This window comes from Balaenoptera physalus (assembly GCF_965194825.1).
Source record: "Balaenoptera physalus genome assembly, chromosome: 1".
NCBI classification, from domain to species: domain Eukaryota; kingdom Metazoa; phylum Chordata; class Mammalia; order Artiodactyla; family Balaenopteridae; genus Balaenoptera; species Balaenoptera physalus.
Window position 1 is genome coordinate 159,766,686 of NC_138882.1, and position 27,548 is coordinate 159,794,233.

Consider the following 27,548-nt stretch of genomic DNA (forward strand, 5'->3'; position numbering starts at 1 on the left):
TTCCATGACTTTCTAGTTAAATATAAATGTACAAATTGAGTCAAGAAGAGATATAAAACACGAGGAGGACAATAATCATAGAGGAAATTGAAATGGTAGGCAAAGTTATATCATGCCCAAAACCATCAGTTCCAAATAATCTACAGATTAGTTCTACCTTCAAAACATAAAAAATTTCTACGTTATTTATATTAGTACATAGGAAATATGGAAAAATTATAACTCGTTCTGCTAGATTGGCAGTTCTCAAAGTATGGTCTAGGGATCCCTGAAACCCTTCCTGGGAGCCCATAAGGCAAAACTATTTTGATAACAATACTAAGATGTTTTTGCTTTTTCACTCTCATTCTCTCATACACGTGTACAGTGAAGTTTTCTAGAGACTGACGGAATGCCATGTGATGATGTCATTGCTCTGGCAATTAAGAAAACGTATGCTTGGGCTTCCCTGGTGGTGCAGTGGTTGAGAATCTGCCTGCTAATGCAGGGGACACGGGTTTGAGCCCTGGTCTGGGAATATCCCACATGCCGCAGAGCAACTGGGCCCGTGAGCCACAACTACTGAGCCTGCGCGTCTGGAGCCTGTGCTCCGCAACAAGAGAGGCCGCGATAGTGAGAGGCCCGCGCACCGCGATGAAGAGTGGCCCCCACTTGCCACAACTAGAGAAAGCCCTCGCACAAAAACGAAGACCCAACACAGCCAAAAATAAATAAATAAATAAATAAAAATATAAATAAAAATTAAAGAAAACGTATGCTTGTACATTCTTGTGTTTTAAATTTTTCTCCATTTAAATTCTAATAGTGACAGGAAACTCACATAGACAAAAGTTCTTTGAGGATCATCAATCATTTTTAAGAGTACAAATGGGTCCTGAGACCAGAAAGTTTAGGAACCATTGTACTAAACTAATATTACTCCAGCAGGAAAAACAGACGAAGGAGAAAACTACCAGTTTACTTAAGAACATCAATGCAAATATCTTAAACTTAATTGTTCTTAAAAGAAGACAAAAATAAATGAAGAATACATCACGTTCTTGGATGAGACTCAAATTAAACTATAAATTTAATGAATTCCAATCAAAATACTTATAGGATATTTTATGGAACTGGGCAAATTTATTCTAAAGTTCACCTGGGAAAGGAAATGTACAAAAGCAGTCAAGAAAATTATGAGAAAGAAAAACAATGTGACAAAGAAAAAATGGTAGTATATGTAGTTTTGGGTCCCATAAGGTATAAAAACATTCTATAATGCTACAATAATCAAAACAGTGTGGTGCTGGTACAAAAATGGACCCAAAAAGTCTGGGGAGCAGGATAGAATCCAGAAGCAGACCCATGTACAACCTGACATTTCAAATCAGTTGGAAAAATGTAGACTAATTAATTGTGTCAAGACAATTAAAATTTCTTAGGAAAAAACTAAAGTTAAAATCCTAATTCATACTATTGATGAAAATTAATTTTAATTGTATTAAGGATCTAACTTGGACAATAAAACTATGAAAGTATTGAGAGGAAAAAGATTATATGTATAAAATCTTCCGGGAGAGAAACACAAACCCCAGAAGCCATAATAGAAAAGGCTGATGAATTTTACTACATATGAAAACCTTTTGTATTATGTAAGACAGTGTAAATAAAGACAAACAATGGACTAAAATATATATGTATATATTTGTAACATATATAACAGAGAAAGAATATCAGAATGAAATGATGCAAGCCTTCAAATCAATAAGAAAAAGATAACAATCTAATAGAGAAACAGGCAAATAACATAGAAAGGCAATTCACAGAAGATATACAAATGATCAATAAATATATTAAAGCATGCTCAAATTCACTAGTAACCACAGAAATGCAAATCTATAAAATATAAGTATAGCTTTTTAATTCATTAGAGTTGCAAAAATTGAAGGAATGATAATATCCAGTATTGATGAGATGTGGGGGAATGAGCATTCTCATTCACTGTTGGATGGCAGTCTTTTTGGAGGGTAACTGAGCACACTCTAACAAAAATATAAATTCTCACATCTTTTAACCCAGCACTTCTACTACTAGAAACTTACTTGCAGAAATAATTGCATATTTCTGCAAAAAGTTTGCTGTAGCAGTGCTTGTAATAGTAAAAAACTGGAAGCAACTGAAAAGCTTCCAACAGGAAAATAACTAAATAAGCCATGGTAGTTACAAAATATGGAAAAGCATTTGGGGGTTAAAAGAACAAGATAATTCTATTATGTATTGACATGGAGAAAAAAAATTTTTTTAACATCGTTATTGAAGTATAATTGCTTTACAATGGTGTGTTAGTTTCTGCTGTATAACAAAGTGAATCAGCTATACATATACGTACATCCCCATATCTCCTCCCTCTTGCTCCTCCCTCCCACACTCCTTATCCCACCCCTCTAGGTGGTCACAAAGCACGGAGCTGATCTCCCTGTGCTATGCAGCTGCTTTCCACTAGCTATCTATTTTACATTTGGTAGTGTATATATGTCCATGCCACTCTCTCACTTCATCCCAGCTTACCCTTCCCCCTCCTCATGTCCTCAAGTCCATTCTCTGTGTCTGCGTCTTTATTCCTGTCCTGCCCCTAGGCTCTTCAGAACCTTTTTTTTTTTTAGATTCCATATATATGTGTTAGCATATGGTATTTGTTTTTCTCTTTCTGACTTACTTCACTCTGTATGATGGTCTCTAGGTCCATCCACCTTGCTACAAATAACTCAATTTTGTTTCATTTTATGGCTGAGTAACATTCCATTGGATATATGTGCCACATCTTTATCCATTCATCTGTCGATGGACACTTAGGTTGCTTCCATGTCCTGGCTATTGTAAGTAGAGCTGCAATGAACACTGTGGTACATGACTCTTTTTGAATTATGGTTTTCTCAGGGTATACGCCCAGTAGTGGGATTGCTGGGTCGTATGGTAGTTCTATTTTTAGTTTTTTAAGGAACCTCCATATTGTTCTCCATAGTGGCTGTTATCAATTTACATTCCCACCAACAGTGCAGGAGGGTTCCCTTTTCTCCACACCCTCTCCAGCATTTATTGTTTGTAGATTTTTTGATGATGGCCATTCTGACTGGTGTGAGATGATACCTCATTGTGGTTTTGATTTGCATTTCTCTAATGATTAGCGATGTTGAGCATCCTTTCTTGTGTTTGTTGGCAATCTGTATATCTTCTTTGGAGAAATGTCTGCTTAGGTCTTCCACCCATTTCTGGTTTGGGTTGTTTGTTTTTTTGATATTGAGCTGCATGAGCTGCTTGTATATTTTGGAGATTAATCCTTTGTCAGTTGCTTCATTTACCAATATTTTCTCCCATTCTGAGGGTTGTCTTGCTTATGGTTTCCTTTGCTGTGGAAAAGCTTTTAAGTTTAATTAGGTCCCATTTGTTTATTTTTGTTTTTATTTCGACATGGAAAAATTTTAAAGATATATCATTAAGTGAAAAAAGCAAGAGGTATGTTTATGGTATGATTCCATTTGTGTAAAAAACTATATTTTTATCTACCATAAAATATATAAATGCACACATGTATAAAGAAGAAAAAGTCTGGAAGGGTACATACTAATCCGTAGACAGTACTTACCTTTATGGAGGGGAGTCGATTAAAGAAGTAGAGTAAAAGAGACTTTTACTTTGTAATTAGTGTTCTGTAATTTATTATAGCAAGTATTTCTGTTTTACCTGTACATTTTCAAAATCAGTCAAAAGAAGAAGGAAAAAAAACCTCCTGCAATATCTACAGTAAGAGGTGATGCAGGCTTAAGCGAGAGCATTGGTTTTGAAAGGCGGAAGAGATATCTCTTCCAGGCTCTTTTTTTTTTTTTTAATTATTTCTCTTTATTTTAATTTATTTATTTATTTTATTTTTGGCTGTGTTGGGTCTTCGTTTCTGTGCGAGGGCTTTCTCTAGTTGTGGCAAGTGGGGGCCACTCTTCGTCGCGGTGCGCGGGCCTCTCACTATTGCGGCCTCTCTTGTTGCGGAGCACAGGCTCCAGACGCACAGGCTCAGTAGTTGTGGCTCACGGGCCTAGTTGCTCCACGGCATGTGGGATCCTCCCAGACCAGGGCTCGAACCTGTGTCCCCTGCATTAGCAGGCAGATTCTCAACCACTGCGCCACCAGGGAAGCCCCCAGGCTCTTTTTAACACACTTTGTGCATTTCCATTATGTGGATCATCTGAAGGCTGCAGCTATGTATGTATCTGCCTCTGCAAACACAGAAACTGGTAAATATTCATCTCTGTGTCTTTCGTGCCTGGCAATGTGTTTGGCATTCAGCAGATGTTGAGTAAGTATATGTTGAATGAATCATAAAGATAGTAAAAAGGTAGAACATACAGTTTTTGGTAACTAATTAGATGCGAGGGGTGAAGGAGAGGGTTGGAGTGGATAATGATATCATTACCAAATAAGGAAAACAGGAAGTTTGGGGGAAATTATGACAATAGCTAATATTTAATGATTACTGTGTGCAGGTACTATGTTAAATGCTTTGTATCCATTATATCATTGAATATGAAGAAGAACCTTATATTTCCCTCACACGAGGAAAGAAGAGCTAAGAGACTTTCCCAAGGTCACTTAGCCATAAGTACAGCCAATATCCCAGACCCTGTGCTCTTAATCCCGAGGTTATACTGCTTCTCCAAAGAGGGAAAGTTAATAAAATCAGTTTTGATATGTTGTGATTGAGGTGCTCATGGGCTATTCACTGAGGTTAACCAGTCCAGTGGAGAGTTGGATATCTCAAGTCTGCAGCTTGTTAGAGACATCAGGGCTAGAGGTATGGATTAGAAGTTGTCTACGAGAGTGGCATCTAGAAGGTCAACATTCAACAATCATTCAACAAATATTTATTGAGCTCCCACATAAGCTCCAGGCACATGTTACATCAAACACTCACTTCAAACCCATTTGATTCACAGAATGCTTATCATGTGAAAGTACTGGGATCTTGTATTTTTAATAGTTGGTCATTTCTTTTTTTCATGTTTAATGATCCCCATTACATTGTAAGTATCTTAAACTACTAAATTTCTTTGTATTCCCCCTTGTTATAGGGCTCTAAACATGTTTGTTGATTGAATGCTTGAGAAAACATTAAGAAATGAGCAGCCATTCACAAAGACTAGCCTAAGTCTCAGGAAACCAAGTGCAGAGAGTGTCTGCATCTCTGTTACCAGCTAAAATTCTATAAAAGCAGTCAAGTCTCGAACCAAATATAAGGTTTTTCATCAATGTCTTCAAGGTTAATTGTAGGCATCAGAAAATTGTAACTTGAAGCAGCAGGCTGGTTGCCAGAAGACCCATGCCAGGTGGTGTTTCCCTTGGCAAACTTATCAAAGTCCAGAGTCTGGCCCTCAGTCTTACTCGTCTAGACACTCAATCCTGTCAGAGTTGAGAGAACCCAGGGAGCTTTATGCATGTTCACTAAGTCATAAAAAACTGAAGCATAAAACTAGAGTGTCAGTTATTAATATATGACCAGATATTTGCCTCCATCATCATCTTCCTGTAGCCAATTGATGTGCAAAGCCAGATTCCTAGGAGACAATGTGGTAAGCCCAGAATCAGCACACACGGAGTTAGTCAGTCACAGGATTAGGAGGTTTAACAACACCAGTCTCTGAGCCTGATGCAAAGGCAGCATGAAACAGGAACAAAGCACATACCTTGAAACCAGAGAAACCTGGACACACACAGCGCTCCTTACTTCCTAGCAGAGTGGCTGTGGGCAAGTCATTCAATCTCTGCAACCTCTAGTTCTTTGAAGGTGAATGACAATACCTACTTCACAGGCTTATTGTGAGGATTCAATGAGATGATGCATAAAATGCTAGACCAGCTCCTTTCATGTGATCGGCGCTCAGTAAATGGTAGCTACATATCCGTCTCCATATGTTAGGGGTTAAGGGTTCAAGTCAGCCTTGCAGAATATCCTTTGCTCTGAATAAAACAGGGCAAGAAAGGACGGGGGCAAAAGACCAGTAAGAACAATGCTGCAGTAATCCAGAACACAGATGTTAGTGGCTTAAAACAGGGATGCAGCCTTGGAGAGGTGGGGAGCTGGGAGAGATATATATATACAGATCTGAAAGATATTTAGGAGGCAGGCACTATGCTGAGTGTTTTACATAATTATTTATAGTCCTGACAGCAACTTATAAAGTAGCCCATTTTTCAGATAAAAGTCAGAGATATTAAGCAACTAGCTGAGGATCACATGGCAGTGACTGAACTGCAATATGAATTATAGTTGGTGTGATTCCAAAATCTCTCTTCTTCCTACAAATATACCTCTGTACATATCTTGGTTCTCAACCAAGATGTCAATTGTGAGGAATATAGTAATTTCTTACCACTAACAAAGTATTGAAGTTTAGAGAAATGATTGAGTTTTTAGAAAATATAACTTGGAACAGATCAAGGTTATCACTATAATAAATAATGTCACTACTGCTCACTTCCATTATGATATGCTTTCTTGGGGGCGGGAGAGAAAGAGGTGGAAGCAGAGCTCGTGGATCAGAAATTGTACATCATTCATCGTAGGTTTGTCTGTGACAGAGTACCACGCATGTGAAGTTCATCCATTGTTTCATCTTGGAAACAGTTTCAGAATGGTTACTCCGAGGAACAGGCACTCTTGTTGAGCAAAGAAAGTCTTAGCTGGGACATGTACAAGCTTTCACTGTGACAGTGACAAGCTCTTCAGACAGCAGACATAGGTGCTAACCAACGGATAATCTCCTGACACTGTGTTCCTTAGATTTTCATCTTTCCAGTCACATGCAAATTATAATCCACTGCAGAAACTTAACTGTTTTAGATGGAGGACAATATCATCTAACAAATTTGAACTCCTTTTCCATATGAACCAACAAGTTAAGTTTTTCCTACTTTTACAGCTTAATGTTTTAACCAAGGTGCTGCCGCCATTTCTTCTACCTTCAGTCTCTGCGCCTTTCGCAGAGCTCCCAACAGCTCCCAACAGCGCTATGTTGGGACAGAGCATCCGGAGAGGTTCACAACCTCTATGGTCTGTAAGAGCCACTATGAGGAAGGTCCAGGGAATAATTTACCATTTTCAGTGGAAAACAAGTGGTGGTTATTAGCTATGATGACTTTGTACTTTGGGTCTGGATTTGCTGCACCTTTCTTTATAGTAAGACAACAACTGCTTAAAAAATAATCCATGAGGGACTTCCCTGGTAGTCCAGTGGCTAAGACTCCACGCTCCCAATGCAGGGGACCTGGGTTCGATCCCTGGTCAGGGAACTAGATCCCACATCCCACAACTAAGAGCTCGCATGCCGCAACTAAAAGATCCTGCGTGCCACAACTAAAAAAAAAGATCCCACATGCCGCAACAAAGATCCCGCGTGCCACAACTAAGACCCAATGCAGCCAAATAAATATTAAAAAATAATAATAATCCATGAGACAGAAATGAAGAGGAGCATTTTAAGAGGTGCAATCTCTTTGAAAAAAGGATTGAACTCAACATCCTAGATATGTTTGTAAATAAACTTATGGCATAAATCCTTAAAAAAATTTTAACCCAAGCATAACATTTTACATTTCTTTTAATAAAATTTTGCTTTGAATTAGTTTGGGCCTAAAATTTCATCCTCATGAGATGGATGTAAATCAGTTTTGTTTCTCTACAAATTTAATACTCATGACTTCTATATTCCTACTCCATATATTGCTTTAAAGAAATCGTTGTTTTCAGAAGTTTTTATAAGTTATTCATTCATTAGACAAATATCACTGCATACCACCCAAGTAGCAGGCCCCTCAAGGAATTCACAATCTAATAAGGAAAACAGATAGACAAGTACTCCTAATGATAGTTATAACATTAATAACAATTTGTGCTATTTACCACCACCTGCTCTGTACCAGACGCTGTGCTAGGCCTTAGGAATGAAAAGAGGAATAAGAAATTTCCCTACATTCAGGGGCTTCCCATGCCTTCAGAGGGTTTATGTACAGTCTGATGGGGGAGGCAGGTATATGGACCAATACATGCAATAGAGTAAACAAATGCCCTGCTAGAAACAACAATAGTGTTCTTAGTAGAAGGACAAGAGATGGAGAGGTTAATGAGAGATGAGAAGGCAAGCTGGAAAGGTTTCTTAGAGGCAGTGACCTTTGAACTGAGTTTTAAAAAGATGAGTGTTTTCCAAATTAAGAGCAAAAGGAAGAAAAAGGATAACTAGCAAAGACAGGTGTAAAACAATTTTATGTGTTCAGGGAACTGCAAGCAGCTTGGTAGAGATGGAGGTTACAGTAAAAAAGGAGGGAGGAGGAGCTGGGAGGATCCAGTAAGAGCTGAGGCTTGCTGGGCAGAGGGCAGATGATGGAGGGCCTTCCACGCTGTGCTGTCGGTGAGGCCATGGGGGCCACCAAAGGGTTCCAGGCATGGGAGTTACAAGAACAGGGCTTGTCTTAGAAACAGAACTCTGGTAGCTATGAAGAGGATGGAGTTGAGAGATAAGGAGAGCAGTTAGAAAATACAGAATATATGTGTAGGATGGGAATTCCCTGGTGGTCCAGTGGTTAGGATTCTAGGCTTTCACTGCCGTGGCCTGGGTTCAGTCCCTGTCTGGGGAGCTGAGATCCCACAAGCCATGCGGCGCAGCCAACAACAACAAAAAAGAGTATATTTGTAGGAGATACTCATAGGGAGAATAGGTTGACTAGAAGGAGAAATACTATGTCTACATGAAGAAATCAGGTTAGAGACAACCCAATAGAAAAATCAGCGGAACTCTGAAAAGGTACTTCACAAAAAAAGAAAAATCAATGGCTAATAAACACATGAAAACGTACTCTACCCAGTAACCAGGGAAATTTAAGTAAGAACCATACTGAGAAATTGTTATATATCCACAAGGCTGGCAAAAATGAAAAGGTCTCACAATACCAAGTATTGGTAAGAATGTGGAACAACAAAAATTCTACATGCTGGTAGTAGAACAAACTGGCAGAACCTCTTTGGAAACAGTTTGATGTTAGCTAGTAAAGTTGAAGAAGCACTTATCTCAGGACCCAGCAATTCTAGTTCCAGATCTCTACCCTAATGAAACTTGTGTCCTGTACACCAGGACACTTATAAAAAATGTTTGTGGTAGCATTTTCCATAAGAAAAAAAATTGGAAATAACCTAAATATGAATCATCATTGGAATGGATACATGAATCAGGGTGTATTCATACAATGGACTATAATACAGCAATAAAAATGAATGAACTCCAAGTACACGCAATAATATGGATGAATCCTAAACTCTTAATGATGAACAAAAGAAACAAGACCCAAACAGTACAAAAACATGATTTTACCCATATAAAGATCCAAGAATGCTAAATTAAACTGTATTGTTTAGGGATACAGACATAGGTAATAAAATTATAAAGAAAAGCTGGAAAGTAATCATCATAAAAGTCAAGGGAGTGATTATCCAAGTAAGGGAGAGATGGGTTGTGACCAGGGAGAAGTATACAAAGGATTAGTAGGATGCTGGAAATGTTCTGTTTCTTGGGCTGGCTGTGGTTTCATGAGGGTTCAATTATTTGCTTAACTGTACACATACAGTTTGTGCATCTTTCTCTAGGTATGCTATATTTCACAATATAAAAGAAAAAATTAATGTACTTAGGGAAAAAACAAAAAGTACATTAACAACTATGTACTGCTAGATGTGTTTATAAGTGAAAAGCTGTTTTGTTGAAAATTAAAAAGAAATCAGAAAAGGCTTCACATAGGAGATACATACATGTGAATTGAAACATAAAGGATCCCCTGCTTTCCAACCTGGGTCCCACAAAAAAAGGTGGCAAGAAGAAGGACTGTTCTGAAATCAACGAGGTAGTGACCAGAGAATACACCATCAACATTTACATGAACATCCATGGAGTAGAGTTCAAGAAGTATGCCCCTCGGGCACTCAAAGAGATATGGAAATTTGCCATGAAAAAAACGGGAACTCCAGCTGAGTGCATTGACACCAGGCTCAACAAAGCTGTCTGGGTCAAAGGAATAAGGAATGCCCCATACTGTATCCGTCCAGGTGTGGTTGTCCAGAAAACGTACTGAGGATGAAGGTCCACGAAACAAGCTCTATACGCTGTATACCTATGTACCTGTCACTGCTTTCAAAAATCTGGATGAGAACTTACAGCTGATGGTCAAATAAAGTTATAAAACTGGAAAAAAAAATTCCTTGACCTAATTCTAGGTTGGGTACCAGTCCTGTGAACTATACCATGTACTTATCTGTCTTAAAATACTTGCTGCAATGTAATGTATTTGGCTGTTTATATATCTGTGTTCTCCACAACTGTAAGCTGCTTGAAGGAAAGCTGGGTCTTGTTTACACTGGATTCTTATGATCTAATAGTTCACAGTATATAGTAGGTACTCAATAAATTTGTGGAATGAATGAATGAATGAAGAAATGCTGCTTACTCTTCTTATAATCATGTCTTGAGTAATCTATGCACTACATTCAACGGAGATCACAAACCTTCTCCATGCATTAAGTTTTCAGCTGCTACTCTGTCCTTTCCTCCACAGTTCTCCACTTCCTACTTTAAAGGTAGAGGCCACTAGAATCTTTCTCCCCATCAATTAAAATTTTTCTCTTCTTTCACTCCTCTTAGAATAACTGCTCATCTCCAAGGCTAATCCTTTTATCTATCACCTTGACCGTATCTCGTATTTCTTCCCCAGATTTGCATCCTTCATTATTCCTGTTCTGAATGATTCTACATTTTATCTTCCCCTCATTCATTCATACCAGCTCAGAGAATGTGAAGGTACCATGTTCACCCTAGAAAATAATAGATACTGTACTTAGGGAAACAGACTAATCTAGAATTCACATCCTGATGGTAATTCTCTTTAATATCCTGCCATGCATGACTTTCACAGGCTCAGAAAATGCCTGGAGTTGTGACAGCAAACTAAAAGCCTCGGTCCCCATGGCTGCTTAGGGCTGGGGCAGGCACGGCCTGACACTTCTCTCAACTGCTGGATGAGATGGGATTGTACTAGGGCAAGGAATTCCCCTTTAACGGGGGACCGGCACTCTTTCTTTCCAAAGATAGTACCTTGGAAGTGGCCACCGCAACAGGTTCTAGGTCAGGGGATGAATCAAGGGACACATTCTGATACATAGGAGTGCCACCGCCAGGTTTCAGATAGTTTGCTTCAAGCTGGCTGCTCTCCTTGACAATGCAGTCCTGGTTCGGAGGGCCAGGCCCTGAGGAGATCTCCCGCTTGAATTTGGCTAATATCAAGGTCTCTAAGGTATCTGAAGGAGTTTCTCTTTGAGACTCAGGGAACAGGAGGCCTAAGGCTCCAAAGAAAGTTCTGCCTCTAAGCTCTCACTTGTACCTCCAGGTGGGGTCCCAAGTTCACCCATGATTAATATTCCCCCAACAGAAGAAGGACCAAGTTGAGAAGCAGTCTCTTCTAAGTCAGAATCCCTTCTATCCTGACTGAAGAGATCATTTGGTAGAGATTTCTGCAATCTATTGCAGTGATACAGGGCAAGAGCACAAGTTTTTGGCATCAGACAGGTCTGGCTTTGAATCCCAGCTCTGCCACTAACTAGCTGTGTGTTGGTCAATGTCTTAAATCTTCTGAGACTATAAAATGGAGATGATATCTACCTGAAGGGTTGTTGTATAATAAATCTTAAACTTATTTCCTGGTTTCCCTTTTACTTCCTCTATAACAGGCTGGGAACATCAGTCCCAATCCCAGGGTCAGCTTTGACTAAGTCCCTCCATTCTTTGCTATGTCCTCTTCATCTTTTGCCCCTCCCCTCCCTTGCACAATATGTACCTGCTGGGCTTCCCTGGTGGTGCAGTGGTTGAGAGTCTGCCTGCTGGTGCAGGGGACACGGGTTCAAGCCCTGGTCTGGGAAGATCCCCCATGCCACAGAACAACTAGGCCCGTGAGCCACAATTACTGAACCTGCGTGTCTGGAGCCTGTGCTCTGCAACAAGAGAGGCCGCGATGGTGAGAGGCCCGCGCACTGCAATGAAGAGTGGCCCCCACTTGCTGCAACTAGAGAAAGCCCTCGCACAGAAATGAAGACCCAGCACAGCAATAAAAAAAAAAAAAAAAAAAAAATGTACCTGCTGGAGTAAACTCTTGTCAGTTCCCTGAATACATCAAGCTCTTTCTCCACAGAAATTGTCCAATAGAACTTTCTGCAATGATGAAAAAGTTCCATATTATAGCTGTCCACTATAATAGCCACTAGCCACATGTGGGTAGTCAGCACTTGAATTGTAGCTAGTGGGACCAAGGAGATCAAATTTTAATCTTCTTTAATTTTAATTAATTTAAATTTAAATAGCCCCACAAGGCTAGTGGCTACCATAATTTACAGTTCTAGACTGTAAGTCTTTGCATTTGCCATTTCCTTGCATGGAAAGGTATTTCCCCACTCTTCTACTCAGTCTTAAAATCTCAACTTGAATATCTATTCTTCCAGGATGCATATCCTGAGACCTTGGACTCAGTTAGGTTTCTTCCTTGTTACCTTCCATAGCCTCCTCTACCCTTCTCCTATAATATCACTCATCACATTTTTTTTTTTAATTACTGCTTTGTATTTTCCATTAGGGTGTAAACTTCATTGGTGTTCTTGGGGTCCTACAGACTTCCTCTCTCAGGTGTGGATACTTCTTTTCTTCCCTTTGAGTGGACATCCAGAGGATCTCAGGATTTAGGCTTTTTCCAAGTTGGGGACTATTATCTTTGAGGTAACTTCTGCACATTGGAAGCTTTAGGGATTGATTAGGAGTGGCCTTATACCTTTCTAAGGATAAGCTAAAAGTCAGAAGCTAAAAGTCAGAAACTAAAAAGGATAGGAATAATAAAATGCCTCATTAAATTAAAAACTTCTATATGCAAAATAAACAACAACAGGGACTTCCCTGGTGGTCCAGTGGTTAAGAATCCGCCTTCCAATGCAGGGGATGTGGGTGTGATCCCTGGTTGGGAAACTGAGATCCCACATGCTAAGGGGCAACTAAGCCCTCACACCACAACTAGAGAGAAGCCCACTGCAACAAAGAGCTGCAACAAGGACCCAGTGCAGCCAAAAACAAAAAACAAAAAAAACCAACAACAATAACACCCCACCAATATATCAAGACAAATGATAAACTGGAAAAAAATATACAACATAAATTATAGATGAAAAAGGATTAATAAAAAGAGTACTTAAAATCAATAAGAGAAAGGTGGACACCACGTGGATAAAAGAAATGAACAGGCATTTCAAAAAAGAAGATAAACTAATCTCAGAAAATATTAAAAAATGTTTAACTTCATTAGTAACTAAATAAATGCAGATTAAATTAACATAATACAATTTTGCTTATTAAATTGGCAAAGATTAAAAAGTTTCATCCTAATGTGTTGATAAGAGCATGAAGAAATAAGTAATCTGGCAATAAGCATAAAAATTGAAATATGCATACTTTTTATCCAGCGATTCTACTTTTAGGAATATATCCTAAGAAAATGATCAGACACTTGACAAAGGTGAATTTATAAAGATGTTCTCTGTAAGTGTTGTTTATAATACTGAAAAGCTGGAAACGATCTAATTAGACAACCAGAGGTTGGTTAAATAAAATATGATACATCCCTGCAATGGAATACTAAGTAGCTATTAAAAGTGGTGCTATGGATCTATATTTACTGACACAGAGCACTATCTATAATAAATGAAAAAGTGAAAAAGAAAGTCACAAGCTAGCATGTTAACATAATCCTACTTTTATAAAATTTTTGTCAACTTACCTATCTACTCATAAAAAGAATCTCGAAGGATATATGCCAAAATATTAATAGTTCTCTCTGGGTAGATGTTTCACTATCTTTCCCTGCTTAAAATCATGGCAACTAGCCAGTCCTCCCCAGGATTCTCTGGCATAGGGTTTGATGTCCCCTCAAGTGGGTCACAGAGGACCTCAGAGATAGCCAGTACTAGGTTTCCTGATTGATGCAGTCGTAGACTCACTGGTAGTCCAGACTTTACCTATTTTATTCACTGCTGTGTCCTTTGTGTCTATAACTGCCTGGCACGTAGTAGGCATTCAATAAATAAGTGTTGAATTAATGTATCATATCAGAGCACCAATTCTATTAATGATAAAGCATATTTAAACATTATTTTGATAAATTAAACCCAGAATGCAAAATTCACAAAAAGTTTAGATAATGTAAGATTCCTAAATACGTTATACTCTCTATTCACCATTACGATGCTGGGGCCAGAAGTTTATTTTCTTCTATCGTTTGTGTCCTTTCCCAGAAGAGTCTGAGAAGCAGTGAATAATATCTTTGTGCAAGGCCTTTTCCACACCCTTCTGAGGCTAGGTATTACAATCTCTAACTCACAGACGAGAAAATGAAGGTTTGGCGTTGCTCAAGGTCACACAGTTAAAAAGCAGGGGAATCGGGACCCAAATCCAGGCCCATTTGTCTCCAAAACTCATCTGTGGCTTTGAGAGGTACAAAGTAAGACAATGAAAAGGACATTGCAGGTCTGTGACAGCTAACGTCTGTGCTTCCTAACAAGTCACCACCACTTAGCCCTGAGCTCCCATGTCTAAGAGGTGCTTTTTCTTAACCCTTGGAGAATCCAGAGGATGATTTGTCACCAGGGTTATTAGCATTTCTCCCTGGATATCGACAGCTTGTCTTTCCTCCCTCCAACCAGTGACTGATTTCTTCAAATGCTCGCCAAATACGGCCCAAGTCACCATGGTAAACGTATTGACAGAATCATATTAAAAGCTACTGAGCATTTACAGGGTTGTAAGTTATGCAAGGGAGGAACAAGATAAGAAACACAGGGAAAGAAAACAGGTTCAATCAGCAGTGACAATTATTTATTTAGAAGCTGCTGGTTGGAACAGTTTTTTAAATATACTTTAATTGCTAATTATGGTTTCTTCAGGAGAGTTGCTTCACCTTAAAGCTAATCATTAATATTTCAGCTGCTCAGCATAGAGACTGCGTACATGCCGTAGACCTACCCAGAGCCGTGTCTGCAGTTAGCATCTGCTGCTGGCTCTGAAACAGAGTCTACTGCGTTGGTTGGTTTCCTACCCCAAACTCGAAGTCGGCTAGTCCACTTACCTTAAGAGAGCAGATATTTAAGTCCTTATTTCTCTAAAGATTGAGGCTGGTTCAATAAGCAAAATTCTGCTCTAAGCCACCTAGACAACTGACAATTTTTCAAAGGAATGACCTATCTTTTCTAAGTTAATTTACACCTTTTATTGGGGGACATAAGTGTTGCCTTAGGCAAGGTAGAGAATACAGAAGAGTTTGTTTTCGGCTTCTAATTCCCTGGGTACTCCGATGTGAACCTTATAACAAATAAGGTCAGCTTCCAGGCCCGGGAGGTACTGAGGGTAAACAGGCGCGAGGACGCCAGGGTCCCCGTGTGGGAGTATATTTGGTGTAGCCCCTTCTCCCGTGTTTCCAACTTCACATGCTTCTTAAGGAGAATCTAATCCTCACGGGAGAGTTGAATCTGTTCATTTGCAGGCATCTCATCAGCACCCTGCTTTGTGGAGGGCTGTTTGATGTCCCAAGGAAAAGACTTCGAAGTCTTTTAAAGCCTTTTTGATGTGAACCAGAAAATCACGTTTTGTCGAGAGTGCACTCAACTTGAACCTCAAAAGGTTCAGGACTCAGAAACCACACGGTTCAAGTGGGATTTAAACTGGGCAAAATCACTTCCTTGTCTTCCCTGGCAAGTCCCTCCCCCTGGCCTTTGTGCTAACAGTTTCTCTACACTGTTGGGCCTTTTTCCTCTCTCTCTTTCTCTCTCTCTCTCTCTCACACACACACGCACACACACACACACACATACACACGTATCTTGGCAAGAAAACCTTAAGAGAAAGAAAAAATATGTCACCCCCAAAGAGGTGGCTCTCTCCTCTCTGAGGATAAATGCTGTCTCCAGCTCCACCCTGCCCTCAAAGATTCTGAATGGCCATTGCTGCAGTCCCAGAGGCCTGGAATGCTCTAGGTGAGGGTGAAATGATTTACAGAGCCAAACAGCTATGATTGCATCCTTAAGTGAGGCATTTAACTAGGTACAAGACTAGAGCTCCCTGTGCTCCACTGTAAAAAGGCCATTGCAGTGTCCCAGTGAGAGAGGGGGAAGGAAGCATGTCTGTCTTACACTTCTTGAAATAGCCACAATGCCTTTCCCATAGTAGGTACTTAATAAATACTAAATAAATAAATTTATAAAGCACTACGTGTCACTCTGCAAAAGTGGAGCTTTTGCAGAGAAAACTGGAAACTTGCTTTGGGGAGTAGCTACTTTGCGTGGAAGGAAGCACATACCTTAGGACTTCACTGTTCCACTTGGAAATGAAGGGACAGGAGATATGACTCCTCCTAAAATCAAAGGGAAGAACTGAGCTGAGAGAATAATCTAACCCTAACTTTCTCTTTCCAGAGTTCTCTTCTGATTTTTCCTCATTAGACTTGAAAATCCAGTTACTCAAGGGCCAGTGAAAGTTTAGATTCACGAGACAGAATCTCAATTGTGAAAAGATCCAAAGTGTTCCTCACACCCTAAGGAGTCTCAGATGCCCTGTCCCCATGGCTGGAACCACATCAAAGCCCCAGTGACCACTATCTCATGTCCTGCTAACCATAATAGTCACTATTTATTGAGTGGCTACCGCAGATCAGGCACCATGCTATAAACACATTATCTCATTTAATTTGTTCAATAAAACAAAAAGGTGAGTCAGCTCACTCCCATTTTGCAGACACGAAAACTGAGGCTCAGAAAAGTTTAAATGACCTGCCCCAAAGCAGCTCAGCTAATAAGTGCTTGAGCTGTGACTAAAATCCAATCTGTTGAGCATCAAAGTCAGTGGTTCTTGGCTTAACACCATGTTACTCAGCATCCGTCCTGTTGCAGTTTTGGTTTTGTTTTGTTTTGTTTTAAGACACGTAGTGCTTTATAAATTTATTTATTTAGTATTTATTAAGTACCTACTATGGGAAAGGCATTGTGGCTATTTCAAGAAGTGTAAGACAGACATGCTTCCTTCCCCCTCTCTCACTGGGACACTGCAATGGCCTTTTTACAGTGGTCCTCTTTTACGGACACTTACCCTCCTTCAGTCGGTTATTCACATAGCAGCCCGAGTAATCTTTTTAAATGATAAATGACAACATGGTACATCTCCCTGTTTAAACACTCTGCGGCCTCCTGTTGCATCTAGAATAAAATCCAAACTCTCTGTGACCCTAAAGATTCGCGGAGGTCTAGCCCCCCTCCATTTCATCTCTTGCTGCATCCCCCCAAGTTCACCCCATCCAAGCCCTCAGACCGTCTCTCTGCTCTTTAAATGTGCCAACACACCCTTCTTCCAACACTTATGTGGTTGTCACCTGCTCATCACTCATATTTCAACTCAGACATCACCTCCAGAGGTATACCAGGCATATTTGACACAGCGTATCATTTTTACATTTTTTATGACATAATCAGTCATAAAGCTATTTTCTTGATTAATTCTTCAGCTTTAACATAAGTGATTAACAATATTAAAGGAATGTTTTATTTTTAGAGATATTCTAGTTTAGTAAACTATTTACTAGGTGAACTAAAATTTGCACAGACCAAACAGAAATGTCCCACCCCTCATTCACAGCTTGTTTCACTGTTCCAAAATTTAAACATAAATAAGAACTCCAAGTAGTCCCAAAGAATGGCAGAATTGAAATAACTCAATTTATGCTTCCTCCTCTTTATAATTAATGTGCTCTCATTGTTCACTTTGAATCTACTCTTCATATGCAGGAATATGCAGTATTACAGGACTTGGGTACTGCATATTCCTGCATATGAATACGGATAGAAACTGTGTCCTAAGTGAGCTCAGTTGCTTCTGAGCTGTTAGGCACTTACACTTGAAGCGAGTCTGCAGATGTCGTGGCCCACAGTGTAACTGGAAGTTCTCCCAATTCTTCCTTACAGAATGCAGTGTTTATTAAAGAATAAATAATAAAAAAGATGTAAATTTGAAACGTACATATGTATTATTAAAACTCAATAACCACAGCAATTTTTCAGAACTTAGACCAACAAAAGAGATTTTCGGGGAGAAATATATTATAATCAACGTTGTTTAAAACTGTCAGCATGTGATGGTATTTAAAAGCAAGCAAACTTTTAGTTGATTGTTGTTTTAAAATTCCTCTACAGGGTAACATAGCACCCTACTCCCCTCACCTGCACACTTCACTCTCTATCATGATAAAACAAAATAAGTGTTGCAATAAGGGGAAACACCAGGTATTATGGGAACAAAAACATGGTTGAAGAAGTAGAAAAAGAACCAAGGGAGTATCATGTCCCAGAAGCCAAGGGAGGGGAATTCCCAGAAGGATGAAGTCATCAGTTGTATCTAGTACTACAGAGGATCCCTCCTCTGAACTGGGTGCCAAGGTCAACTGGGCGCAGGGCCTAGAGATCTCCTTCCACTACATGGAAAGGTAAAACCAAGTCCTCCTTCCTCTGGCTGGCATGTAAACTAATTCAGAGGGAACATTTCTTATACGTGGTCTTAACCATTTCTTACCATCAGTGGCAGAAAGACAGATGTGGACATATATTGAGCCAATGGCAGGTCTGTGTTTTCTAGACCCTAATGCTGCAAAGAACTGCCAATGGCCACCACTAGCCCTCATGGTACATGGAGGAAAGGGACCCCACTTAGAGGATGGCAAGGGATGGAGTCTTCTGGCCTGCTTCTACTTGGCTGCAGTGCCGACGTGAGGGGCAAATCTCATAGAAATGGCCATAAACGGAGCTAGTTAAGTGGGAATCCACATACCCTTCACATCTGCACTCTGTCCACCCCACCCTGCTCATCTGAAGAAAGCAGCAAGCATTTGACCACCTTTAAGTCTCTTCATTTTTGAAACTCCTTCACCATATAGCTCCCGGACCAGTCTGTACTTTTTGGACGTTGAAACTGAAACAACCATCAGTTAAACTTTTTTACAAACTAATTCAGAAGAGAAAATTAATTTAATAAACAACAACAAGAAATCAGACACTTGTCCAGCAATTGTGACTGTACATCTCATCCCACTTGGCCGTTTGAAAGAAATGGAACCAATTAGTAATTAGTTCTAGAACCAGACGAATCATTCAATTTTTATCAATTCATCTCTCTAAGATTCAATCTTTAGATGCTAGGCTATGGACCTTTCCCATAAAATAGTCTTCCAAATTGTCTTTTTTAAAATAAATCTTTTAGAATAGTTTCTAGATTTACAAAAAAGTTGCAAAGATAGTACAGAAAGTTCCTATATTCCTCACACTCAGTTTCCCCTATTATTAACATCTTATTTTAGTATGGTACTTCGTCATAACTAACGAGCCAATATTGATACACTATTATTAACCAAAGTCCATACTTTTTATTTGGATTTCTGTAGTTTTTACCTAGCGTCCTTTTTCTACTCCAGTACTTCCACGTTATCTGTTTTAAATTATAAACCAGATTTTTAAATTATAAAAATAGTACATGTACATGCTAACTATTCAAATCCCACAGAAGAGCGTAAAACAAAAAGTACTACTCCTGGACTTCCCTAGTGGCGCAGTGGTTGAGAATCTGCCTGCCAATGCAGGGGACACGGGTTCGAGCCCTGGTCTGGGAAGATCCCACATGCCGCGGAGCAACTAGGCCCGTGAGCCACAATTACTGAGCCTGCGCGTCTGGAGCCTGTGCTCCGCAACAAGAGAGGCCGTGATAGTGAGAGGCCCGTGCACCGCAATGAAGAGTGGCCCCTGCTTGCCGCAACTAGAGAAAGCCCTCGCACAGAAACGAAGACCCAACACAGCCATAAATAAATAAGTAAATAAATAAATAAACTCAAAGTTTAAAAAAAAAAAAGGTACTACTCCTACTTTCCATCTCGGTCATACTCCTCAAAGGAAACTACTGTCAACAATTAATTTTGCACCCTTTCAAAAGTTCTGCATGCAAATATCAATATAAAGATATATACGTATCTTCTTCTCTATACAAACGGGTCATATACTTCTCTGTACCTTGTTTTACATATAAGCACATATGGCTCTAACTCATTTTTAAAAACCACTACCTAATATTCTATTATACAGATGTATCATAATTTATTTTATCAATTCCCTATCAATCTACATTTAGGTTGCTTCTGTTTTTTCAAATTACAAACAATCCTATAAAGTACATACATCTTTAGGTACTCGACCAAATATATGTAGGATAATTTCTTATTGTTGAATCTCATCAAAGGATATTTGCATTTAAAACTTTCATAGGCAAATAGTGCTAACCTGCCCTCCAAAGAGACTGTACCACTTTACGCTCCCACCAATGATGTGTACAGGACCCTGTCTCCCCATACCTTCACCAACAATGGCTGTGTTATCAAACAAAATATGTGTAATTCCTTGAAATGCTTCAAAATTTCCATCGTCTTCCTGCCTCCATCTTCAAGTTTTCTTTCCTTCTTTTTAGCTTTCTGATCACTTCTGGTTTTCTTCCTGCCTCCTCTGTGAAGTCTGTCCTGTACTTTTTCTACACTTACACTCGTGATTCCCTTCCCTCAATTCTCCGACAGCCCCATTTTTCCTGCTCACAAAGTTCCCTTAAAGTTTCTCTGCAGCTGACCGTGATTCAGTAAAAAACAGACACTCTTCTGCTCTCCAACCTGCTGGCCCTCCTGAAGCAAGAAAGAATGTTAATAGGGAAACCCGAAAATCTTTAATCTGGGTCCAAATAGCAGAAGGAAGAAATTCATCTTGGCATAACTCTGAGGAAAAACATCGAGAAGAATTCTGCATTGTTTCCTTGTTAGAACTGAATCTGTTATTTTTTCCTACATTCCACACCTGGATTTCCTGCCTTTGAATCAATAGTTCTTAATTTTTATTCATTACTGTTTTTTGTGTGTGTGGCTATAATGGGAGTGGAGGCAAAAGTTAAGGTGGAAGGAAAGAAAGGAAAAAAATCCCAAAGTGGTTGATTGAAGAGCAGGAACAAATGGGCAGGAAGGATAGTGGGGAGAGGGCAAAGCACAGCTCAGGGAAAAAGGCCAACTTCTTAAGTCTGCTAAGAAATGTTCTTTACTTTAGCTCCATTACCACTCCCTTCATTCCTGAGCTCTGAAAACAGAATCACAGGGCAGGAATGGCTTGGAGGGAGGGGCAGAGTGGAAGGGGGACTGAGAGCATCCTATGCCTCTAACTGCACCCCACCCCCACTGCCCCCAACTTCTTATCCAGCGAAGCTCTGTGCACCATCAAGAATCAGCTTAATAGAATAAACCACTTAGGGCTGAGGCTCAGAGAAAGTCAAAGAGCCCACAATCTCCTTGCCTATTAAGCTTCTTAGAAGTTAGAATGCTGCTAAAGAAAGTGATATTGTGGCCATGCTACTTAGAAAGAACACAAGGATGCTAAGTTGGGAAGAGGGAGGCCAGTTTGGGGGTTTATGAGCATCAATCGATCGTTAACTACAGATGATGGGGCAGGGGGTGGATACAGGAGTGGGAGCAAAAGTGGCCAGCCATGAGAACAAGTGTTCTAGGAAGTCTTCAAGTTGAGATTGAGGAGAAGGGTTTTTTGGTTTTTTTGTTTTAAATTAATTAATTATTTATTTTTGGCTGTGTTGGGTCTTCGTTTCTGTGCGAGGGCTTTCTCTAGTTGCGGCGAGCAGGGGCCACTCTTCATCGCGGTGCATGGGCCTCTCACTATCGCAGTCTCTCTTGTTGCGGAGCACAGGCTCCAGATGCACAGGCTCAGTAGTTGTGGCTCACGGGCCAAGTTGCTCCGCGTCATGTGGGATCTTCCCAGACCAGGGCTCGAACCCGTGTCCCCTGCATTGGCAGGCGGATTCTCAACCACTGCGCCACCAGCGAAGCCCGAGGAGAAGGGTTTTTGTAGAATGTAAGAATGGGATGAGAATCTAGATAGTGAAAAAGGAATTTTTTTCCCTTAGGATAAAGGGGAAAACACAGTCTTAAGCTTCAGGTAAGTAATTAAATAATAAGAAAAATAAAGCAACCTGCAATAGTTCCTTCCTAGCTCAAATTTCCCAATGATTCTAGGCGTTCTGCCACTCCCTCATCCTCTCCCCAATATAGCTGGCCCACAGACTTTGCTATTTGAGTGGCTGGCAGGGCAGAGGCCAACAACAAGACTTAACCAAGCCCTTTATCCCAAAAGAAAGTCCTGATGGTTCACTGTCCTTTCCAGGGTAAGAGTTCTAGTTATTTCCACCCTATGCCTTTGAGGGCAGTTAAAAAGGGGGGTCACCAGGTGAGTTCTAGTCCTTCGTGCCCCAGCCCCATTTAACTGGAGCCAAGAAGGAAGGACAACATTGTGGGTACCAGCTCCTTAATGTCAATTGGGAATTCTTCTGGCTATAGAAAGACCTGTCACAAACTGTACAAACCCATAAGAGATCAGGGCTCACCAGAGTTCACTGTCCCCATAATGTTATCAAGAGTAGAGGTTGGGGGTCACGGGAAGATCCTGGTTCAAGAGACTTCAGATCTGTGCCCAAGCCCCTGTAATAGTGATTCTAGCTAACTCATATTAAAGGCTTACTTTGTGCCAGGGCCTGTTCTTAGGACTTGATTTGCATTTTATATGAACACATTTAATCCTTGTAACAACCCTAGGGGATTGATACTAGTGCTAATTCTACTTTATCCTGAGGAAACTGAGGCACAGAAAGATGAGATGAAGCTGTCCTATCTCAGAGTTAGGTCTTCTGAATTGTGGTATCTGTAAAGTGCGAAGTATCCCAAAGGCAGGCACTGCACCGTGAGAAGCACTAGGACTTAGCAGACGCTAAAGCATCTTTCCCCTTCCATCAAGGGGTACATTTGACAAACTGTTTTTTGTTTTGTTTTGTTTTGTTTTAGATGATAACTAGTACGTTCCAGGCAACACTCTAGGTACTGAGAACAGAGATGAATAAGACACAGATCTCACCTCACAGAACTCACAGTGGAGACAGGGTGACAAAGGCTCGTGAGCGGCCAACAGATTGTGCCTAACAGCTGCTCACTACAGAAGACTTCACATAAGGACGCAGCCTGACATACATACGTGTGGTACTGAGAACTGTGGCCAGCACAAATGAGCAGATACAAGGATTATTCTTATTCTTATTTCCTCATGAATCTGACTCACAGGTCTCCCTCTCCTGGGGTTTTCCTCCTTCCCATTGACTCTGGAGCCAGACTGCCTGGATTTGAATCTCATCTCTGCTATTTCCTGCTGTTGTGACAATGAGTACAGTGTGTTGCTAAAACGCTCTGGGCCTCAGTTTCCTCATCTGTAAAATGGAAATGGCAATACCTATCTCATAGGAATGTTATGAGGATTAAATAAATGATTGCCTGTAAAGCACTCAGAATTGGGCCTGACACCTAGAAAGTGCTCCAAAGATGTTACTATTCTTATTAGGAGCGGCCTCTGTGCCTGTCTTTGCCCACAGTCATTTCACTTGCAATAAAAAGACTGAATTTAAATGCATCTGGTGTGGTTAGTTTAAGGAGGATAGGAAGTCTCTGGGACTAAATAGGAGGAGAACAGTTCCCTTGGGAAGTTGGAGGAATAACCCTGGAACTTGTTAATTAAGATCTTGTTAATGAATCTGCTTGTTAATGGTCTATTAAATAATCACACAGTGAAGTTTACCGCACAAGTAAAGCCTTTTTCAAATGCTTGCTCTTTCCAATTCTCCTGGCCCAGCTCTGACTTCTAAAGCTCTCCCCTAAGGGAAGGCCCTTCCAAATCCTTCCAAATCTGACAAGGGCCTCTTCATCTTGTCCTACTCTCCTGTAGAGCATGGCTATTCTCGCAGCCTAGGAAAGGTCTCCAGGGCAGAAAGCCCTCTTCACCTTGATTCTGCCTATCATCCCTTAGGCCGAAGCATTATGCCTCTGAGCCAAAACATTTCCCTCCTCGAAGTAGGATTAGAGTCACTGGCCCTGGAAAACGAAAAATAAAGATGCTCTGAACTTTGCTGAGAAGAAAGGCAGAGGGTACATTCCTTTCAGTGGGAATCTGGCAAGATAAAATTTCAGCTGAGATGTCACAGATCTGTTACAGAAAGGGGCCTGCCAACCTACGTTCACAAAAAGTCTACACAACTTTTGTCCCAAACTGCCTAGGAAAATAAACAGCTGCAGCCAGTGTCAGGGAATGCAGCCTCTCTTCTGGAGCCAACTTCAAGGATGAAACAGCATGTAAGAGGGCTCCCTCTAGGTTGAACACTCAGGTATTTCATAAACTACTTTAGTCTCCTAAGACCATTTTACTCTTTAGACAGATGTTCCTGGAAGGGGATATATATATATATAAAATATATATTGTGTGTCCTTTATATGGTCACTTTTAGATAACCAAAACACATCTGTATTATCTTTTCTGATTCAAGAACCCTATAAGGTAGGGCAAAGATTATTTGCCACCTCCCGTTTTATACATGAGGAGCTGGGGCTCAGAGAAACAAAGCAACTTGCCCAAAGTTACACAACTAGCAAATAACAAGTCAGAGCTTCTGGCTCGATGCTCCTGCCCCATCGCTGAGCTGTACCCAACGCCTCTACTCCTTGTCATCACTTCCCACTTGTAAACGTGCCACGAGGTGCCCAGCCCTTGGTGGATCCTGTGTGGTCCTTCAGACTAGGTCACAGTGGGTAGAGCCAGCTGGCAACGCTCAGCATAACCTGGCCCAGGAAACAGTGATCCTGGGTTCCCTTACTCTCCCAACAAATGTTTATTGAGCCAGGTGCTACACGAGGAGAAATACTGCATAGAGTCACACAGGGGACAGACATGGGCCCTTGGAGGTGGGACAATTAAGCAAATAATTACAGTACAAAGTGATGAGTGTTTAAGAAGGGGCAAGTACGCTGGGAAAAGAACACCAGCCCAAGTCCATTAGCAAGGTTGCCAAGAGCAACCACTAGCGTACAGGTGTCTGCAGCCACCCGAACCGTGAACCAGGCCCCTATTCGCGGCTCTTTTAACCTCCTGCCCACTGGCAGCTGCCCCCAGAAGGGTTAAAGCTTGAAGCAGAGAGCCAGCCTGCAGGTGCTGGTGACCGATTCTGACACTGTGAGATTCCTCTAACCCTTCTTTCTTTCCAAATGAGCATTTCAGCAACAGAAGCTTCAGGGGGAAGAGGAGAGAGGAGGCTGGCAAAAAATACTCTCCAGCCCCTTCTCGGCAGTATAACAACAGTGAGAAGACAAGCTGGCTGGAGCCCAAGGAGCACCAAAGCGCTCACTGGCCTCCCTCACATCTGGCTAAGCACCATGAACCCGTCCGCTGGGCCACCTCAATTACAATGCTGCACCAAGAAAGGGGAGGTCTGCGCCAATACAGTCAGCTGATCGGCAATAAGGGAGGGAGAGGGAAACAACATGAGGAGGAGTGAAGGCAAAGCTGGGAAGGAGAGGCAGCTGCCAGATCCCACCCACGACAGGAGACTGGAGAAGGTACTGCCGTGGGCAAGCCCTGGGTCTTCACCCTCACCAGCCCCGGTCTCCTCAGTGGAATCCCAGCCTCTCCCTCTCCACTGCCTGGTCCTGACTCCCCTTCCTCCAAAGCCATACTCCTCTGCCAGAGCTTCCCTCTGAGACTCTCACCCTAGAGGAGGGGGTCATAAACTTTAAGGAGAACCACCTGCTTGCTCAATATGCAGATTTCCAGGCCACGTTCCCTGTGATTCTGATTAGGAGGTCTGGTGTGGGCCCTGGGAATATGCATTATAAGTAACATTCTCCCCCATCCCCAGCCCAGCCCCTCCGCCACCACAACCACAAGTGATCAGGATGCTGGTGGTCCTTAGATCACATTTTGAGAAACCAGCCTTGGGGATTACTCCCTCTCCTGAAATCCCAGAGTCCTATCTGTCTGTTATCTTACGTTATTGTTTCTTTTTCACATGTACATCCTAACTACTCACCTTAACCATAAGGCCCTCAAGAAGAGGAAGTATCATCTCCTAACTCTTTGACTCCCCCGCAAACAGCGCAGAGCCCAGGGCTCTACACACAGGAGCTCAGGAAATGCTGTGCATGTAGAGCTACGACAATGGCGATAAGAGGCCGGGGGAAGGAAAACCACAGCAGAGACGGCGGAGTCCCGAGGCCCCGGCTGGAAGGAACTGTTTTTAGGATGCCTACATGAGCCAGGCTGGGACAACAGTTGGCTTCGCCTTCTTTTTTTCCTTCTTCGGTAGTCTTGGCACTACTCTCCTAACCTCCCTCGTGCAAGTCAAGTCTGTGCAATGCACCTCCCATAGGAAACTTTGCCAAGAAATCCTGCCAAGAATCCTCGGTGCGATGTGGCTTAGTTTAATGGCCAGGAAGTACTCTAGATCCTGAGATCCATCAGGTCTCCATGCAGGGCAAAGTACATAGCTGAGCATGAACTTTAGTATAAAGCTTAGGGCACTTAATCTATCCCACTAAACATCATCAGGGTCATGGTCCTCCTGCATTCAGCAAATATTTCCTGAGTGTCTACTCCATCCCAAGCATGGTTGTGTGTGCTCATGGGTCTTAAGATATCATATGTCATCAGGAAGTATTTTATAGTGACTGATCTTTAGAAAGTTACTTTAAAAGCAAGACCCTACATGATGCTGGGCCTCAGAACCATATAAGCACCAAATGGACATTCTCAAGAATGCCTGGCTATAGGATGAAATATAATGGAGACCCAAGGTCAGGTCTGAGGCCCTGGTAGAGAGAAATTCTATTCTTACTCACCATCATGAGCAATCCTTGGAAGCTCCGGAGTTCTTTTTTCCGCATTCAGATGCAATACTTGGTCCAGAAAAGCAAACTGCCACACCTAGCCTCTTTGAATAAGTAACTCCTTGATTTTCAGATATCAGCTTAAAGGTCACTCCCTCCAGAAAGCTATTCCTGACTCACAGACAAGATAGGTGCTCCTGCTTCTAACCCCATGGTGTTTTATATTTCCCCTATTAGAGTACTTTTCACAACATCCTGCAACTGCTTGTTAAGCTTTCAGCTCCAGTAAGGCAGCAACTCTAATCTGTCTTGCTCATCATCGTATCCCCAGCACCCAGCACAGTGTCTGGAAGGACACAAGTACTTAGGAAATACTGGTTGAATGATTAAATGAATTGATGAGTGTATCATACTTTCTATCAGGTTGGAAACTGAACCATGCCTCCTGTACTCTGCTGCAGTTTTACCCACAACGCCACCAAAAAACACCCAAGATGAAGCAGCACCATTCCTTCTGCAGTATCAGTATTTTATAGATGTAGATCGGAGGCTCACAGGATCACTCCAGTACAGATTCCAGGAGGCACTTGCCATGATCTGAGATGGACACAGCACTCCAAAGTCAATGTAATGTCACCAAG

The 27,548-nt window shown here is 41.2% G+C and overlaps 1 protein-coding gene, 1 long non-coding RNA gene and 1 pseudogene across 5 annotated transcripts in view; 2 read left to right on the forward strand and 1 right to left on the reverse strand.

Annotated features, from left to right (window-relative positions):
- RNF220 (ring finger protein 220) overlaps nucleotides 1–27,548 on the reverse strand; it is a 216,615-nt gene that overhangs the window by 177,927 nt on the left and 11,140 nt on the right. The window lies entirely within an intron of this gene.
- The window catches only part of LOC309658055, a 77,870-nt gene that overhangs the window by 24,288 nt on the left and 26,034 nt on the right, over nucleotides 1–27,548 (forward strand). The window lies entirely within an intron of this gene.
- LOC309658011 (cytochrome c oxidase subunit 7C, mitochondrial pseudogene) lies at nucleotides 3,650–9,937 on the forward strand (annotated as a pseudogene). The gene is made up of 2 exons (XR_014268810.1): nucleotides 3,650–3,846; nucleotides 4,174–9,937. The product of XR_014268810.1 is annotated as a cytochrome c oxidase subunit 7C, mitochondrial pseudogene (transcript).